General features: G+C 53.3%; 1 protein-coding gene and 2 pseudogenes across 1 annotated transcript in view; 2 read left to right on the plus strand and 1 right to left on the minus strand.

Moving 5' to 3' along the window:
- ZNF185 (zinc finger protein 185 with LIM domain) overlaps positions 1-939 on the plus strand; it is a 69,567-nt gene extending 68,628 nt beyond the window's left edge. The window contains exon 23 of the mRNA XM_027098055.1: positions 771-939. The gene's annotated coding sequence lies outside the window, so the exon portion shown is untranslated. The remainder of the gene's footprint in view (positions 1-770) is intronic.
- Positions 940-1,091: 152 nt separating this feature from the next.
- On the plus strand, positions 1,092-3,651 carry LOC113615483 (paraneoplastic antigen-like protein 5; annotated as a pseudogene).
- A 4,696-nt stretch (positions 3,652-8,347) lies between these two features.
- Positions 8,348-10,444, minus strand: LOC113615512 (ADP/ATP translocase 3-like; annotated as a pseudogene).
- Between the last annotated feature and the right edge of the window lie 9,214 nt (positions 10,445-19,658).

The following is a 19,658-nucleotide window of genomic DNA, read 5'->3' on the forward strand; positions in this document are numbered from 1 at the left end:
CAGCACCGGGAGCTGCCTCTGGGCAGAGCTAGAGGGCAGGCCTAGTGTTGCGTGTGGGTGGAATCCCCGTATCTGCACTGCCGGTGGGTCCCTAGTCAGCATGGTGAACAGCTGTGACGTAGACGTATGTCGGGAGAGGCTTCTGTAACTTCCTGGCAAAAAGCCGGAGGGGTGGGGTTGCCTGCCAGGGTTTCCAGGGTCTACAGGGTGGGGTCACACCTAGGGTGAGGGTTGTCTGTTTCAGCAGTGCGGCACTGTAGACCCTTTTTGGGTCCCTTTTCTGTCCCTGATTCTAGCTTCCACACAGTTTGAAACGGTAGGCTACTGTTTTTCAGCACGTGATCCTTGCCGCCCACTCCTCATGTCCCCTCCCTTCCAGCGACAACAGGACACTTCTTTGGTTGGAGGCCAGTGACATCCCCTGTTGCTCCTTAACCTTTACCACATAGCACCCCTCTGCGATGGAAACCCATGGTCCCCGCCGTTCTCAGTATCCACGGCGACACTGCAGCTTGTCACACGTTCTCCACACCCACCAGTTTCATTGCCTTGTGCAGAGAGAGCTCCAACCATCTTTCTCATTTGTCAGACATTCTCTGAGAAAGGAGGGAACTCACATCTCCGTCCTCCAACCTTTGCCCCAGAGAAGTGGGTACCGGGTGCCCTGGGCCTGAACAGCCCTGAGGCAGGGAGTGGGACAGCCTGCTGTCCTCTCCCGTTTGGCGGGCTTTGTCAGGCCCCTCCTCCTGACGCTGACCTTTTCACCACAGGCACCTGCAGTACACACAGAGGAGTCCTTGGACTTTGAGGAGGAGTGCACGGCAAGCCGAGGTCAGCAGGGAGGGGAGCTTGGCCTAAAGACACGTCTCCAGCAAATGACTGGGGAAGCCCTGAAAAGCAGGGCCTGGATCTCTGTGACCAGAAGTGGGGGTAGTGCGTGGGCTTTTAGTCGGGGTGGGAGGGTGCGCGTTAATGATGCTGTCACTCCATTTGCATTATAGGCTGTGCAAACCCGGAAGGATTCTGCCTCCATACTCGGCGTTGACTCCGAATTCCCTGAGTCCCGGTCCAACTCTGTGAGCTGCCTACTGCCCCTAGTGTTAGATCAGTCCATAGACAGTGGGAGCAATGCCTGTGAATCTGTTGGAGGATTGGTGCAAGGGCATGGACCTGGACCCCAGGAAGGCCCTGCTGATCGTGGGCGTCCCTGTGGAGTGTAGTGAAGAGGAAATTAAAGAGACCCTGAAGGCGGGCTTACAGCCCCTGTGTGCCTACAGGGTGCTGGGCAGAATGTTCAGAAGGGAAGACAGCTCTAAGGCAGTTCTCATTGGATTGGCCGCCCAGGTCAATTACGCTACGGTGCCGAGTCAGATCCCAGGAAAGGGAGGTACCTGGGAAGTGGTGGTGAAGCCCCGTAGCCCAGATGATGAACTTATCAACAGACTGAACCACTTCCTGAAAGCTGAGGGCCGGAGAATGGTAGATGTGGTCAAAACCCTGGGGTATAGCACTCGCCCCGAGGAGGGACAGCCAAAAGGCTTGGCCCAAGTCAGGCCACCAGACCCGCAGCCTCTGCAAGAAAGCATGTGGTACCGAAAACTGAAGGTGTTTTCGGGAAGCACTTCCCCAGGCCCGGGCGAAGAGAACTTTGAAGCCTGGCTAGAGCAGGTGATGCAGATGATGCGGATGTGGCGGGTGTCTGAGGTAGAGAAGCAGCGGCGTTTGCTGGAAAGCTTGCGCGGCCCCGCCCTGTCCATCGTGCGGATGCTCCGGGCCAACAGTGACTCCATGACCGTGGCGCAGTGCCTGGACGCCCTGAAGCAGATCTTCGGGAATAAAGAGAACTATAGAACCGCACGCTTTCAGTTGCTCCAGACCTTGCAGAAGCCCGGAGAGAAAGTCTCTGCCTTCTTGCTGCGGCTAGAGCCCGTGCTGCAGAACGCTGTGCGGCACAGCCCCTTGCCAGTGAGAAGCGCAGACATGATTCGCCTGAAATACATCCTAGCCCAGGCCCACGTGAGCACCAGCCTCCGGGACAAGCTCATGGTCTTGGATCAGTGAGGCTGTGCGCCCCCCTTCCTGGAGTTGATGCAGCTCGTTCGAGACGTGGAGGAGTGGCAGACCGCCGCGGCAGTGACCAGGGAGAAGCAGAGGCAGGTAGGAGGGGGCCACAGGGCCTCTGGCACCCAGGTAGTGGCAGAAACCAGTGTCCCGGTCCGTCCGGTCATGGTGCGGGCAGGGCAGTTCCATGACAGCAGCACTCAGACCGTCCAGGAAGGGGCTACCCTGTCACTGAAGCGCAAGCAGGTGCCACGCTGCTGCGAGACTGGGGAGGAAGGCCACAGCCAGGCCGCGTGTCCTAGGGCCGAGGACCAGCCCCCGGCAAAGCAGGCGCCTCAGCCCGCAGCAGAAGAGTCAGGAAACGAGATGCGGGCTGGAGCCAGGAGCCACCCCAGGCCCCAGGAAGCATAGGCTCAAGGTATCCAGGCACCCCCTCCCCTAGCAGGCAACACAGATATTTCAACGAGGGGAAGGGGCAGCCCACAGAAAGAGTGGGGGCCTTGACTGGGGCACAGGGGCAGGGCAGCCAGGCCGAGGCCCCGCCCCAGCCCCCGCAGCGTCCACCAGCTGTTAGGGACTCCACCAAGCAAGCCGAAATCAGCTCAGGGAGGCACCGGCGGCACAAGCGGGAAGCCGCCATACGCAGCACGACGCGTACCCGAGCCTCAGACACAGACCCCAGCACAGCAGAGGCTGAAAAAGGTATAGTCGGGGGCTCTGGCGTCAGCCCTGTCTTCTGGCCACCCTCAAACGCCCACCCTGGGGGCTCTGAGCTAAGGGTGTTGACAGGCCCCCAGGCCACGCGGGGCCTAGAGGCGCCTCCCCCGGGGCCGCCCCTGCCAGAAGGAGCCGGCGCTGGCGAGGAAGGGCTGTGGGGCAGAGAGGAGATGCCCCGGAGGGACACCGCAGGGTCCAACTTCACGATCATCTACAGCGCTCGAGGGGAGCCCCGGGAAGGCAGCACCCTGGAGCCTCTGCGCAGGTGAGGGCAGGAGCAAGTCTCCTCCCCCTGCAGCCTGAAAGGGCAGTAGGGGCAAGGACAGCAGACACTGAGGAGACGACCCCACGCGAGAGCGTCAGGTCAGCTTGGCAGGCAGGGCGCTGAGTCCCTGGTTGCCCAGTACCCCACAACTGGCTTTGGTGTGAGTGGGGGTGCAGGGAAGCGTTTGTTCCAAAGGAGGAGGAGACGGAGGAGGGAGACTCGGAGAAGGGGGGGGGGGGGGGGGGGGGGAGGGGGAGGGGGTCCGGGCAGGGTCCAAGAGAATGAGTTGGCGGGAGGAAGGAGTGTTTAGTTCTCCCTAGGTTTGTGCATGGCCACTGGAGACGTGGGACTGGCCTGGAGAACCACAGCTCACAGCTGCCAATGCCAAGGCCAGCCCCAAAGCCTGCCACCTGGGAGCAGCCCTGAGTGGCCAGCCCCGGCCTGGGTGAGGGGCAGCTGCAGATGGCTGCCACCCACACTGGCCTGCGAGTCGTTAGGGGCCACTCCAGGTGCCTGGGCCTCCCTCCTGAGAGGGGACCCCTATTCATCATCCCCTGGGGCAGGTTGCTCCCTGTACTGGCAAGCCCAAATGTGTCCCTGTAGGCCCCAGAGGGGGGAGCCAGGTGTCAAGGAACCCCCCAGCCCCCGCTCCCCTCCCCCCAACACACACACCCTAGCCATCGTCCCCCCGCAGAGCCCTGAGGTGCGCCACGTGCCAGCCAAGGCTCTGGTCTCTCTGGGCCAGTGTCGTGAGCTCAACGTGTGCTTTCTGGGCATAGATTCAGGCCCAGCGCTGCCTGTTGTTGTGGAAAGGTGCATGTGTTCTCCTCTGAGCAGTCCACCCCGCCCCGGTCCCGGCGCCAAGACACGAAGCCCAGTCTCAGGAGCCGGCAGGATGGACGGGATGGACGAGGTCACAGCCAGCGCCCACCCCAGGACCTGGGCTCCCACCTGGGTCCTTGGGAAGGAAGACCTTGACCGGGGCTGCAGGAGGTCTGCGGGAGGCCCCCCAGGGCTTGTGTTCTGCTGGGCCACCCCGTTGTTCCTCGGGACTCCACGTCCCCGGCTCGGTGGCGTGCGCCCTGCTGTGGGGCTGTCCTGTGTCCGCCATAGGGCAGGGCCAGGCCCCGGGCATGTGGGCCAGAAATGGAGGATCTGCCCTGGGGGGAGCGGGCATGGCCGGCGCCCATCTTCCTGGCGAGAGGCCACCCGCGGGGCCCTCAGGAAGGGAGACTGTGGGGGGATGGAGGGCCGCCAGGTGGGGTGTAGCGGAGACACCTTTTCGAGGACCCTGGGGTGGGGCCGGGACCCGTGAGCTCCGGTGGCCGTTAGAAGTTCCTCTGTGTGTTGTTATGCCCTCTGTTCAATGGTTTCAGTCAATGTTTCTGTTTAATAAATTTCCCTGAACGTTTCATCCGAGTTTGGCCTCTGCTGTGGGCAATGGAGTGAAGGGGCTGCTGTGGTGGGGTCAGGGTTGGGGGCAGCAGCAGTGGCCTGGCACCCCGAGTCGGCACGGAGGTACAGTCCGGGCAAGGTCCAAGAGGGTCCATGTGGTCTCCTGGGCTGGATGGAGCCGGGCGGCAGGGCCTTGTGGGCACGGGCCATGGCTGGTTGGGTCCCCGGGAAACTCGGGGAGTCCCCGGGAACCAGTGGGTTCGGTGTCAGGGGGAGGGGGAGGGACGGCAGGCAGGACCGGAAGCTCCAGGATCCCTGGCAGCTCTGTGGGGGCTCGGGGCACCCAGAGAGTTCAGAGACGTCACGTGTGCGCCCCCAAGGACCAGCCGGCCACAGAAGGGTCCGGGCGTGAGGTCAGAGGCCCCTGCCAGCAACGCAGTGCAGGATTCCGGGGTGGGGGTTGTTTGTCCACCTGCCTGAGATCGTCTACCCCTGCCGTCCCGCAGCGGCCTGCCCTGGTCTAGGCGCTGAGGGACGTTTGGGGACCTGGGGCTGTGGGGTGGCCGAGGGAAGGAGGGCCGCCCAGCAGGAGTTGCAGAGCCCTCAGGCCCTGGGTGGGGCACAGAAAGGCAGGGAGAGCTGTCCTCCACTTTAAGTCCCGGGCGGGGCGGCCCCCCCGAGGGGCAGGGGCGCCCCCTCCCTGTCCCACTCCCTGCATCACTCCTGTGTCCTGGGAGCAGGCAGGAGGCGGGGGGGGGGGGGGCGTCCTGTGAGTGGGAGGCTGTAGATGGGGCCCGGGGATGACCCCTTCCTGCCCAGAGGCTGGCTCTGGACCCCCGGGGCCCTCCGTGCCACCTGAAGAGGGCATCGGCCAGGGGTGGGGCCCTAGTGATCCAGGAGAAGCCTCCCTGACCCTGAGACCGTGCCCTGTGGTCCTGCGCGTGCGTGCCCCGGGAGGGTGCGCGTTTGCGTTCGGCGAGTGTGCGCCTGCGCGCGCCGCCATTTCCTGCAGCCCCGAGCTTGTGTCCGGTGCCTATCGGGAAACAGGACCGTCCACACAGCGAAATGGCTACCGGGGGCGCGAGAGGCCTCGGCGTCGCTTCTCCCGCGGTCGTGCCCGCGCCTGCCGCTAGATGGCGCGCGAGGATCACAATTGGGCCGGGCCGCCCGTCTCGGGCACCCTGGGCTCTCCCTGCCCTTCCCCCGATGGCCTGGAGGACGTGGGTGGTTCCACCGGCCCTGGGGCTGAAGCAGTCCCCACCCCCCCGACCACGTGTGCACCCTCGCCGCAGTGCCGGCAGAGGCGGGAGAGAGGAAGGGAGCTCGGTGCCCGGAAGGAGCCAAGGGGGCTGTTTGGCGGGGTGCCCTGGTGTCGGTGGTCTCTGGGCGCTGGCCTTCAGAGCTGGCCGGGGCCAGGAGCCGTGGACACGCGGGGAGGGCGGCTCGACCCTCCAACCACGAGGGACCTCGGGCGGAGATGCTGCTCTGGGCGCTGGGGCTCCGTGGGGAAGGGGCTTGTTCCTAAGAGGTGGGGGAAGGAGGGGAATGGGGTGGGCAGGGACCTCCTGCAGAGCAGTGGAGCCTTTTCCTACCTCAGAGTTCATGGAGCCTTTCCTTGTTCTGTGGTCGAAAGTGAGTAGAAGAGGACTGAGGGGATTGTCCAGGTTACCGAGTTGCAGAGCTATAGGCTTCTTAAGTCTGGGACCTGTGCTGCTTTCATCACATTACGTATTGCTCCCAGTTCGTGGGTAGTTATTACCCCTAAGGCCTTGGTGAGCCTGGTGGACCCATACTGATAGCTCTGGCAGTCTGTCCAAACGTGAGGGAGGGGTGCCTCTTAACCTGTCCTATTTGTCATCTAACCTCCTGCCTCCCAGATGCTAATGATGGTTCGCCAACACCGCTATTCTACGTAGACATCTAGCATTACTATTCATGCCTGACAGACCCTCTGTGTCATTTATCTAAAACTCAACTGTTACACTCTGGGTGACATGATTGTGGCTTTCGTTGTCTCCCTTTCCACAGTCAGGTTCTGCCTTTCAGCCTTATTTGATTTTTATTCTTTCTAGCAAAACCTCTCCCTGAATTAAGGCCAGGCACAGCACAGGTAATTTTGAGGTTTATATTTCAAGTCCTAAGAGCCCCCATTTCCCATAGCACCAGCAGTTCAGGGAAGAGTACCGCCCCCATCCCTTATTCTCGGTAGAATCGGGCCTTTCCTTTTCAGCTAGCCCTCAGTCTTCCCCTTGTGCCCGATATCTGGGCAAGCTGGTAAGAAAGCCTGGGTGCTCCTTCCTTTGGCACCAGAGGGAGATTAGAACCATGTATGCCCCCGACCACATGTGAGAACTCTCCCCTCGGCCCCGCCCCCTCACATGGTAAAATCCCAGGCCACTCTCTGTCCTTTGCTCTCGCAAGTCACTTTACAGCTGGTTGAGAGGCTTGCCCTGCTCTCTTGAGAACCCTTGATTCTGTAAGTAATGAACCATTTCTTGACTTCTTGGGGTGTGTGTGTGTGTGTGTGTGTGTGTGTGTGTGTGTGGTGTCATTGGTCTCCACATCCAAAGCAAATTTTGGGTGGGGGGGTCTGTCTGTCAGGTTACGTTTGTGGAAATTATGTGCAAGTCTATGGAACTGCCCCCCCACCCCCCACACACAACCAAGAGAGTCAATTACAGACAATATCACAGGAAGCATGGCAGAGATTAGAGCTGCTCTGAAAGATGTAGGGGTGGTGGTCCCCATCATATCTCCATTTACTTTGCCAGTCTGTTCACTGCAGAAATTGGATGAATTCCATAGAGTGACTGTATACCCCAGGCTTCACCAACTATCAGTTCCAGTTGTGGATGCTGTTGCTGGACGTGGTAGAATCGCTCAAGCAGATGAATAAGGCCTTAGGTCCATGTTACGTGGCCGTTGATTTGATGAGTGCATTCCTTTCTATTCCAACCAATCAAAGAAAGAGGATAAGAAGCAGTTCACAATTATGTGGACATCTTTATTTACAATTTGGTCCACTACCACGTTAACTCTCCTGCCCTATGTCATATCTGTACTCTCTTATAACATAGTACAAAGAGATGTGGATCATCTAGGCAGCCCATAGAACATCAGTCAGATCAGTTACACTGACACCATCATACTGATTGGACAGGAAGAGTAAGAGGCCTCTCTAAGACACATGGCCTCTCGAGAGCATGGGAGATAAACCCATGAAGATTCGGGGACCTGCCATTTCAGTGAAGTGTTTAGGAGTCCAGTAATCAGAGGCATGCCAGGATGCCCCCTCCAAAGCACAAGACAAATCATTACGTCTTGGATCCTCCAGCACAAAGAAGAAAGGAGCACACCTGGCAGGCCCCAGGATCATTGCTGCGGTCCATATATCAGGCGACACAGAAGGCTGAGAGTTGGGCTGCAGGAGAGGAAGCTTCAGCAGAGCTGGGGTGCAGGAGAGGCGCCTGCGGCAGAGGTGGGGTGCGGGAGAGGAACCTGCAGCAGGTCCAGGCTGTGGTGCAAGTAGCCGCGTGGACCATCTTATACGACAGACCCCGTGGTGTCAGAGGTATCAGTAATGGGCAAGGATGCAGTGTCAAGTTCAAGGCCAGCCCCTGTAAGAGAATTGCCACTCAGTCCCCTGGGGTTCTGGAGGAGGGTCATGCCATCAGCATCAGAGATTCTATGTCTTTCTAGAAATAGCCTCTGGTGTGTTTCTGGGCCCTGGTAGAGACAGATGCTTGACTATGGGACACCAACTGACTCTGTGTCTGGAACTTCTCATCATGAGCTGGGTCCTGCCAAGTCAAAATCAGATGGCAACTCACTGTAGGATGGCAGTGGTGCATCTGGAATGCAGGCTGGGCAGGGACAGAGGTGTGAGTAAGGTTTGTGAGCAGTAGCACAGGCCCTCATGTTACGCATCACAGTCATACCAGAGCTCCTCCCTCAGCTCACACTATGGCCACATGATCCCATACAGCCAGATGAAGGAGGAGGAAAAGGTCTAAGCTTGGCTTTTGGACGGATTTGCTTGGTCTTTGGATACAAGTTGAAAATGGATGGCAGTTACACTCTAGCCACACCTAGGGATGTCCCTGAAAGACAAGGGGGAGGGAAGATCTAAACCCCTACGTGGGTTAGGGTGGAGGGACAAAGGGTGTTTTCTGTTTTTCTTTTGTCTGTGTCCTGGTTTTATCGTTTTGCAGCAGAATGCCCAACATTGAACATAACTGCAAATATGTGGTCGTGCCAAATAACGCTGAAGTACAAATGGGAGACGTGGTTTTTTAAGATAAATACTTAAATAGAAGTTGCTCCTATGACCACCTGCAGTCTAGGTCTGGTAGGAGCGGCCTCACCTGTGGACCCATGAAGACATCACGACTCCACTCCCTCCCTAATCAATACATGGACACAGGGTGCCAATGGTCGTGATCACAATGAGCCTTTCGCCAGAGCCACCTCCAGCTCTCCACAAACATGGTGAAATTTCTCGAAGGTCAATGGTCCATAAAAGTTAAGTATTCTATGTGGTTCTCTTGGGTCTGTGTGTCCAGCGGGGTGGGGCCTAGATGACCTCCTTCAGGTCATCGTACGGGACCAGCATGAAGGCACCACCCATGAGGCAGAGGACGTTGGACAGGCGCCCTTGAAGAAGGCTTTGCCCCTTTCGTCTTTGAAGAGGCCCCCTGTACGTGATGTTGGCTCCTTTGTGCCCTGACTGCATCATCATCTGCCACCACTTGGTGTTGAAGGGGCAGGAGACCGTGCTGGCCACCACTGTCACGTTCTTGGAGTCAAGGAGCATGACTTTGCCGGAGTAGGTGGGCTGGTAGATGACGATGCTCCGCACGGAGAGGCTGAAGCCCTGGCATAGGCCCCGGATGCCATCAGACCTGGTGATCTTCACCAGTCTCCTAGTCCTTTGAACTCGATGTCAGATTTCCCGAAGTCAGCCGCCAGGTGGGTTCTGGTGAAATCCAGGGGGTAGACGAAGCAAGAGGGAGGTGGCTCTGGCCACCCCACCAGAGGCCAGATTGCCAGCAAAATACTTCCAGAGCTGCGTGTGCTTGTCCAAGGCCCCCAGGAAGATCTGCTTGTACTTATCCTTGAAGGCGGAGTTGAGGACTTGAGTGGGAAGTAGTGTATGACGCAGGCTGTCCGTCCAGAAGGACAGCACACCCTGCTCCTTGGGGCTGCGCACGGTGCAGCCCACGATGCCCTTGTCCTGCTCGTCGGCTGTGATCTGCTTGCTGGTGTATTGTACCCGCACAGCAGTTTTGCCCACTCCGTCGGGGCCACAGCCACCTTGGAGATGGTGGCGGCAATGCCTCTGGCCAGGAAGTCCTTGGCAAAGGAGAGGGCCTGTCTCGTTGTGGTGGCAGAACGGGCAGCTCAGTGAGTGGAAAACAGAGTGGAGGCACAGAGAGCTGGAGGGTGGGCACTGCTGGTCAGCCCTGCTGCCGCTGGGACCGAAAATGCAGGCCTGGCATCCCATACAAGATGGTATACTGTCAGGGGATATACTTCAGACTGAAGGATGTGTCTGGGTGGGCGCATGAGCGTGGGATCCTCTGGTATCACACGTTCCATCACCCAGAAGCTGCTAGCTTTGTAGCATGCCACAGTGTCCTGCTGAAGGTGCAGCTGAAGCACTGCAGTGATGGGGTGCCGTCCTCCAGAACGCAGTATATGCACTGCATCTGAGGCCTCCATGTGGCACTGTGTCCCCAATAGGAAGAATACGTGGGACTGGGATCCGAGGGGTGGAAGCCAGAGTGGCCCCCCTTTCCATCTTCCCTAGTGACCTACTCAGGTGGACATTGTGTGTCACACCTCCTTAGCTCTGGACTTTGCAGGAGAGGATATTCTGGTCCCTAAAGACAGTACACTCTCACCAGGAGACACAGCCAGAGTCCTGTGGTGCTTATAGATATGCCTGCTGCCCGGCATTTTTTTGTCCCCTGTGTCCAGAGACCAGCAGGCAGGAAGAGTCGCCATTTCAGCAGTAACCAACACTTACCAAGGAAGAGGGAGAACTGCTCTTACAGCTGGAATATGTGCGGAACACAGATGATGTGCTTAGGTGACTCCTGGTACTCATTGGCCCAGTTGTGCCTGTGAATGGCCAAGTGCAGCGATTCTGCCCTGAGAAGGGCATGGATACCAGGGACTCAGACCTCAGGGATGAAGGAAAGTGGCCAAGACTGCGGAGGTGATAGCAGAGGGTGAGGGAGACCTAGAAGGGGCAGTGGAGGAGGGAGGTAATGAGTAGCTGTCACAGCTGCAAGACCAACTGCATCAATGGCGTTGTACTGTGTCCCACCAATTTCTCTCTTCTAAGTGGACACTCAAGAAGACAGGCACATGGGAACCACAGAGAAACTGCTCCCTGAACATATGTCTATGGAATAGTGGATCTGTGTGGCACAAGGGGTGGACCGGGGCAGCTATGGAAGTTCACCACTTAGATGTCACTTTAAGACAGGAGTGCAGTCAGCTGACAGCACCCAGATGCAATGCTTTCAGGATCCACTGCAGCATTTGCACAGAGGTCATGCTATTCCCAGGCAGCACCCAGTCTACGACTTAGCACAGCAGGGCTACTAGAATTATTTCTGCTCAGTGTGGGACTCCTCAATGGGCCGTCTTTGCACCAGAGCTCCCAGTGGGCTGGCCAAGACTTTCTCAAAGCGGCACCATCGTCTAAGGCGCTCCCTTCCAGCCCTTCTTCCATCTCCCTCCTTCCACAGGTGTCTTACATTCACTGTGGTCTGAAGGCTCTTCCTGCCTACCCCCCTTTATGTTTCTCAATAAATCTTTTGCACTTTCTAACTCCATATTGGCTTCCTGGCGGACCTGAACTGACACATTTCATTTGAGGCTAGAGAGTACTCCCCTTCTTTCATGGTGAAGGTAGGAGAAAAGCCAAAACACTCTTTCCTCCTAAAAATTTCCTTTAAAAATTACCTTCGAAATATTTTATCTTCTCTTAACTAGCATTGATGGGGTGGTGCTTGCAGGAGTGGCTTTGCCGTATTTTAGGAAATTCAGCGCTGTAGGGGGTTTGTTTGAGGGATTTGGGAGCTGCTCGCACGCAACAAGCTTTATTGGGTTGCGTGTGCTCCGTAGCGTGAGACCATCCAGAGGCTTATGGGTGGGCTAAGGAAGCGCCACCCAGAAGGAGAGGAGGGTAGGGTAACTGTTACGGCACTCAGCAGCACGGCAGGGGGTCTCCAGGCCAGAGAATTCTGAAGGGCAGCAGTGGCTTGGCGTCTTATCAATGACCAGCGGATGTGGGGTAAGGTGTCCTGGGAATTGCAAGGCAGGCAGGCCCTAATTGACTAATAATCTGCTGGCTTGGGCTATTTTAAAAATAATTTAATGTGTAAAAACTGGAGTTTGGCACCAGTGGGATTTTGAGCTAATGAATCTCAGCCCGCAATGAAGAAATAGAAAAGTGAGGGGCCAATACACAGAGGCCATCTGAGGCTGATTCATATAACAAGCATTTCGATGTATTTCTGTTGAGAACGGAGACCGTGCAGGGACTTGGCACCTCCTGTCCTCAGGTTTGGGCTAAAACCCGGAGGAGATGGGCAACATTCCATTTAACATCCTGTTATGTATTTAATAAATATGTATTCAATAAGTATGTATATAGCTGTGCTCTGCCATGCATTGCCCCAGGTGCTAGAGGTGCAATGGACAGCGAAACCACTCATGGTTCCTGTCATCATGGAGCTTTGAACTGCGGGAGGAATTGCACAAATACACATGTAATCATTATGTTAAGTGCTTGAGAAAGGCAAGTACTACGAGACTGCTACAAGAGTGTGTTAGGAACTTAAGTTAGATGGAGGCAGGAGCGCCACTTGAGGTGCCCTTGGTGAAGGGACATGGATGCTGAGACCTGAAGGATGAGTAGGAGTTGGCCAGGCAAAGAGTGAGGGAGGTTGTGCTCAGGCAAAAAGAACAGAGTATGCAGTGGGCACAAAAGTGACCTCTACCTCAGCCACCCACTTCTGCTGTCACTTTCCAGGCTTTGTCATCTCCTGTAACTGCCCCCACCTTGATAATCAGTGATTCAAGCATCCCCGCTGTGGTCATTTTCCAACCTCTTCAGGGCCTTCAGGCATTGCCTTTCTCTGTCTCTACCTGTCAGCCATCTCCTTTTTCACTTAATCTTTATTTAAATGACTTTACTCAGGTATAATTAAAATGCACATATTTAAAGTGTACAGTTTGATAAAGCTTTCTCATACCCTTTTTTTTTTCTTTCTTGCGGTACGCGGGCCTCTCACTGTTGCGGCCTCTCCCGTTGCGGAGCACAGGCTCCGGACGCGCAGGCTCAGCGGCCATGGCTCACGGGCCCAGCCGCCCCGCGGCATGTGGGATCTTCCCGGACCGGGGCACGAACCCGCGTCCCCTGCATCGGCAGGCGGACTCTCAACCACTGTGCCACCCGGGAAGCCCTTCTCATACCCTTTTGAAGTCCCTCCCTCCTGTATCCTGCAACCTTGCTAAACTCACTTATTACTTCTAGCAGCTTTTTCTTGGTAGATTCTATGAGGTTTTTCTACACAGAAAATGTTGTCTTCAGATAACAGCGGTTTTCTTTTCTAATAATGAATACCTTTTATTTCTTTCTCTTAACATGAGACAAAACTCTTCTCTGTCTTAGAAAGGCTTTCTGCTTAGCTCCTTAGCTTCTGACTCAGTCCTCTATGTCTTCTTCGTCATTGCAATCTTGGCTCCTTAAATCTCCAATTTTGTGTCTCCAGGCCTGTGAGACCACTGAAAGCTGTGCTGGTTTTTTGGTCCCCAGATATATCCATCTACCTGGATGAAGCCTGAATTCTCAGCCTCCTTCACTGCCCTAGAATTGGCAAATGTCCCCAGAGGAGAAGCAGCTGCAAAATACCAGTGTACCTTCCCATGGTTCTCCTTCTCCTGCACGGTGGCCCCTTAAGTTCTGATCACTTCAGGAGGTCTCCAGTGGTTCAAACTGATCTTTTTCGTCATATTTTTAAAAATTGTTTTTGCTATTTAGAATGTTATTATTATTAAATATTGCATATATACAAAAGAAAGATAATGTATCGTGTACATTAACAGTCCAAGGAATAGTAGAAAACCAAACGCCCATGAATCTGTAATAGAGAAGAACAAACCTAACTCCATATTCGATCTATTCCTTTAGCTCTAATCTCTGTGCTTAGTCATGCTGGCTCTGAACCTTTGTCTCTTCAATCAGTAAAAGAACATTGCCTATAGCCTGAAATATACAGTAGTCTTTTCTCAAGGCTCTGCCTCCCAGGCTTAACCTTTAAAGCCATAACACTTTCATTCATATAGACATAAAAAGTTATAGAACAGAAAATAAAATTTGTCTTATTGAAGGTTTACAGGAACTTCGTGACCTGACCTACCTGGACACCTGCGAGAACAAGGGACTATCACGTCCTCTCTGAGGTCTGGCCAGCACCGAGAGGTCTGCAACAGCCAGCCACACCCCCTCCCCTTTTAGTATAAAAGGAGCCTGAATTCTAACTTGGGTAAAATGGTTCTTTGGGATATGAATCTGCGATCTTCTCAGTCTGCTGGCCTTCTGAATAAAGTCGCTGTTCCTTGCCTCAGTGCCTTGTGTCTCCATTTACTGGCCTGTCATGTGCCGAATAGTACGGGCTTGGGCTCGGTAACAAACCCACCATGAAGGTAAGCTTTAGGTACAGAGCCCCCGACCCTCCTCACTTATAGTCAGTCCCGGTCCACCCTCACGCAACTATTCTACATTATTGTTATTTTTAAAAATTCATTTAAAATGAGATATAATTGATGTATAACTGTGTAAGTTTAAGGCGTACAATGTGTTGACTTCATACATTTATATGTTGCAATGTGTTACCACCTTAGGGTTAGCTAACATGTCTGTCACATCACATAATTTTCATTTATTTTTTGTGGTGGGGACACATGTCATGTTTTAATGGGATTTTCCTGTTGTTCTCTATAGGAGCGTTTGTCTGCCAAAAACTACCCTGTCGTACCCATAAGCAGAAGTCAAATCAATAAAATCAAGACACCTTCAATGGTTCTCAAATTTTACCACCTGTTCTCATCTCTTCTACCACCATGTAGTCCAAGTTATGACCATATATCCCCTATACTAGTCCAATAGCCTCCTAAATTGATCTTGTATCCACTTTGCCTCCTTCTTATGCATTCCTCATATAGCAGCCAGAATTATTTTTAAAAAACAAATCATATTATGTTACTTCCATGCTCAAAACCCTTCAATTCTTCCTACTGCTTTCTTAGCATAAAATGAAAAACATTTTTAATCACAATAAATGGCATTGGCTGAGCTGTGATAATGCTCAAGGTACCAGGCACAGCATCGTCTGATTTTCATAGTAAGCAAATGATTATTTCCATTATTTCCCTTGTTTATACCAATGAGTAAGTAGAAATCTATAAAGCTGAATTTAATTGGTTAAGGACACAGTTAGAAGTGGTGAAGCTGGAATTCCAAGCCAGGCCTTTTCAGCTCTAATGTACGTGTTTGAAACAGTTTAGATATATAGATACCTGACTTCTTCAGGGCAGGCAGGTAGACTGGAGACCCAGGGAAGAGTTAATGTTACAGCTTGAGTCCGAACGCAGTCTGCAGGCAGAATTTCTTCCTCTTTGAGGGACTTCAGTCTTTTCTCTTAAGACCTTCAACTCTTCGGATGCAGTGCACTCAGATTATGGAAAATAATCAGCTTTATTTATAGTCACTGATTCAAATGTCAATCACATCTAAAAATACCTTCACAGCAACATCTAGAGACATGTGTAACCAAGCAACTGGGCAGTACAGCCCAGCCAAGTTGGCACATAAAATCGCCCACCATACTACCTGACTGTATTTTCATTGTAAAGAATTCAAACAGTGGGAAGTATAGAGAAGAAACACTGAGAGTCACACTCCCACCTCTGTCCCCTTTACCTCCACAGAGATGAACACTGTCAACCTCTCAGTGAACATCCTTCCGGAGCGCTGCCTATTCCTTTAACATTCATACATATATATATATATATATAAATTGGTTTCTTTTATTTAAATGGGATCATTCTATAAGTATTGTTTGTGTCTTGTTTTCCTTCTTGATTGGTAAGTCACATATATTTATCTTTTATTTTTTTACTTAGACAAACAAAACATTTATTCAGCGCTTACAATATTAGGTGATACAATTGAGTGAAAAGCAAAAGTCCATCTTTGACCCCCTTCCTGAACCTCGCTCTCTTCCTCAAAGGTAAACGCTGTTATCGTTTGGTGTGTACACATGCAAACTTTGGACACAATATTACACACGGAGCTGAAGATGACAGAGTGTGACCCTGCATCCCCTTCCTGTGCTCTATTCTTCCCCATCTTTACCCCTGCATAACTTATGTCAAGAATGGCATGTTATGACATTGAGATTATGTCATGAGACAAAGTCTATATTAATAAGAGAGAAGGTTGTTTGTCTTGCAAGTGTGACACTATGAAGCATATGAAAAGTTTAAGACTATTCCTATGGAGGACTGTCAGTGGCTGACGGCTGTAAGCATCACCCTTTCCCTTCAAACTTGGGGCCAGGAGCTATTAGCTCCCAGGTTGGGGGATGGGTATATAAAGGTCAAGAATAATTTTTCAACCAGAAAGCCAAGACTTTGTTTTACTGTGTGGATTTTTTACACAATTATCTGCAGGAAGTTTCCAACAGAAGATATCAGGGGAAGGGAGCATTTTGAGATGGGGAGTTTATCCTGGGTTATCAGGATGGGCCTTAAATCCAATCACAACTGTCCTTATAAGACAGAAGCAGAGGAGATCTCTCTCTCTCTCTCTGTCTCTCTCTGTCTCTCTCTCTGTCTCTCTCTGTCTCTCTCTGTCTCTCTCTCTCTCTCTCTCTCACACACACACACACACATACAGAAGAGGAGAAGGTGATGTGAAGCAGCACAAAGAGATTGGAAGATGCTGACCTTGAAGTGATGCAGACACAAGCCAAGGAATGCTGGCAGCCAACAGAAGCTGGAAGAGGCAAAGAAGAATTCTACTCTAGAGCCTCCAGAGGTAGCTCAGCCCTGTCAACCTTGGATTCAGCTCAGTGATAATAATTTTGAATTTCTGGCCTCCAGAACTGTGATAGAATAAATTTCTGTTGTTTTATACCACCCAGTTTGTGGTAATTTGTTAGAGCAGCCATAGAAAACTCATACGGGACCAAGTCTAACTGTTTGAGTGTCAGCCACAACTTCCACACACACCTAGTGTGCCAGTGCTGAATGTCAGATGGTCACAGAGGAGGCAGGAGCTTTGGAGAGGCAACTGCCAACATGCTTGGATGCCCAGGCTCCAGCGGTAGGAACAATGCATAAAGATTTTGACCTTGGAGATCTCCCTGTGACTGAGGAATGGACAGAGAAATTAAAGGGGAATCTGAGGACTTGGATCAATGTTTACGCCCCTGTGAGTGGTTTGTGAGGTAGACGAACGCAGGCAGCAGTGAGTAGAGTTACAGGGTCCTCATTCTTTAAGCGAGCACTCTAGGGGAGAGGCTTGGTCAGAGGCCAATGATTCGAGGGACCATATTAATAAATTCTTAATTAATTAGTGGCACTTTGGCAGAATCTTAAAGCTGTAATGAATCTGCCATCACCGTGGTGCACAAGAAATCTAGGGGACATGGGATGGCTATGCATGGCAGGAGGCTGGGAAAATGGAGACAGAGACTGACTGGAGATCAGGATGCCCTAGACCACGTCAGAGGCCGCCTATGGTTGTACGTAAGGTGCAGGGGAAAGGGGGAAGGCATAGAAATAGTCACTGCTATTTGTACTCTGTTTAATGCCCTTGAAATCAATCTTATGAACTTTAAAGCAACCAGATAATAATAATAACTTTAGAAAGACAAATGGCGAAGATTCCTCTGAATGAATATCCCCTTGTTAGTTCTGGATTCGACAAAGTAACTTTCCCCAAACCCTTAAACACTGGCTACAAAACTAATCAAACACTCCTGAGCATTTAAGGAAAATTACCTGTATATCGGACTGTCTTTACTGTTTCAAATACCCTTAAAAGCCTGGAGGAGAGAAGCTTTAACTGTCAGGCTCACAGAGACAGGGGGCTAGATTCCAAGTCTGTGACCGCACTAGGACCTCCCACCAGCAGAGGGCAGTGGTCCAGACGGCGCGGCCTCTTGACTGGCCGAGGGGGGAAGGCTCTGAGAAGTGATGGGGATGCTGCTAAGCCTGCTGCAGCCCCTCACAAGCCTGAACGGCTCAGGAAGTGCTTTCCCCACAGAATGCTGGGGAACAGAAGGTGTTTCTCCTCGATTCCTGCAGGGAACACGTGTGTGCGGTACACATACCGTCCAAATGGGGGCGGATCACAAGCAGTCCGGATGTCCCAACCAGAGTTAACGTGGGCTGGCCGAGGCAGCTCTGGGGAGCTGCTCTGGGCGGCGATGGATTCAGCCAGGTTATAACGCTCTGGAACAGTTTTTCCCCATTGAGAACACTCAAGGAGGAAGGCAAGATCCGATGGAGCACTGCAGCTGGAGAGGCGTGGGGGCGGGAGGAGCGGAGACACGCAGTACAGGGAGCTCTCCACATCCCAAGGGAAGAAGTTGTATTCCTTTTTCCTTTGTTTCTCTTTTGGGAAATCCTGTTAGTGCTCTTTTCCTCACGGTTTCCACTTCTTTGTCTTCCTGGGAGAGTTACTCAGTGTTAACTTTCAGCTATCTAATTTAGTCATCAATGGTATCATTCCTTCTATTGGAATATTTTATTTTATTTTATTTATTTTTGGCTGCATTGGGTCTTCATTGCTGCGCTGCACTTCCTCTAGTTGCCACTAGCGGGGGCTACTCTTCCTTGCGGTGCGCGGGCTTCTCCTTGCAGTGGCTTCTCTTGTTGTGGAGCGCGGGCTCTAGGCGCTCAGGCTTCAGTAGTAGCAACACGCGGGCTCAGTAGTTATGGCACGCGGGCCCTAGAGCATGCAGGCCTCAGTAGTTGTGGTGTGCAGACCCTAGAGTACGCAGGCTTAAGTAGTTGTGGCGTGCAGGCTCAGTAGTTATGGCACACGGTAGCTTAGTTGCTCCGCAGCATGTGGGATCTTCCTGGACCAGGGATTGAACCCGTGTCCCCTGCATTGGGAGGCAGATTATTAACCACTGAGCCACTAGGGAACCAGAATATTTTCTTAATTCAGGCAACAGAAGTTTTAAATTTCAAGAATTCCCATGACTTCTTTTCAAATTAGCCTCTAGTATTCTCCAGGTTAGTTAGATACGTCCCTAGTCTGTGGTTAGTGGCAACAAAGACACTGCACCCAGAAGGCTTCTGGAGTGAGCATTGACATTTGCAACAACCTGTAGGAGACTCCCTGATTTGACATTGCAACCCATGCAGGGATAGGGCACTAAAGCTGTCACTGCACAGAATGGACAGCTAATGGTGTTGGTGCGTTTAAGATTTTAGTTCTTTGACTAGCCTGTCCAGGGCCTAGAAGCTGTCTGGGCTGGCTACCTATTAGCTTCAAGGGCCCAAATACCTGTGGCCATAGAACCTCAATACTTAATTTGCAAAGTGAACAAACATGCTCAAAGTGAAATCTTTTGGAGGCTAACCAGGTCTGGAACTTTCAGACTTGCCTGAGGAAATACTGTTTTGTCCTCCCCCGAGCACACTCAGCGCCAGGGGCTCTCGCTTCTCGTACCCCAGACGCAGAGCCCACCCGTCTTGCCCCCGCCCACCCGGGAGCCGGAGCCCCCTAACTGCCACGAGCGTCCTCCCCCCCCACCCCACGCCCCGCCCCGCCGGGAGCTCCCCTAACGCCTACCGCACCCGCGCCCGGGAGTCCTCCCCATCGACCCCCGCCTCAGCCAGGAGTAGCTCCCCCTTCCTCCCGCCACACGCAGCAGCCGTTAGCCCTCCCCTCCCGTCTCGGCCCCGGGGGTGGGGCCCGCCCGTCCGGTCCTCCCCACCCCCGCAGCCAGTCGTCCTCTCCTCTGGCCCCCAAAGCCGGCCCCACCGGACCAGCAGGAAGCCCTCCGCTCAGGCCCCCCCCACGCTTAGCCATTAGCCCCACCCTCTGCACCCCGACTCCAGAACGCCCCCCACCGGCCACCCCGGAAGCCAGCGGTCCTCCCCTCTGACCCGCTCACTGGGG

The sequence above is a fragment of the Aethalodelphis obliquidens genome, unplaced genomic scaffold, assembly GCF_003676395.1.
Source record: "Aethalodelphis obliquidens isolate GAN/ISIS:26980383/991018 unplaced genomic scaffold, ASM367639v1 scaffold118, whole genome shotgun sequence".
In the NCBI taxonomy this organism is placed as follows: Eukaryota; Metazoa; Chordata; class Mammalia; order Artiodactyla; family Delphinidae; genus Aethalodelphis; species Aethalodelphis obliquidens.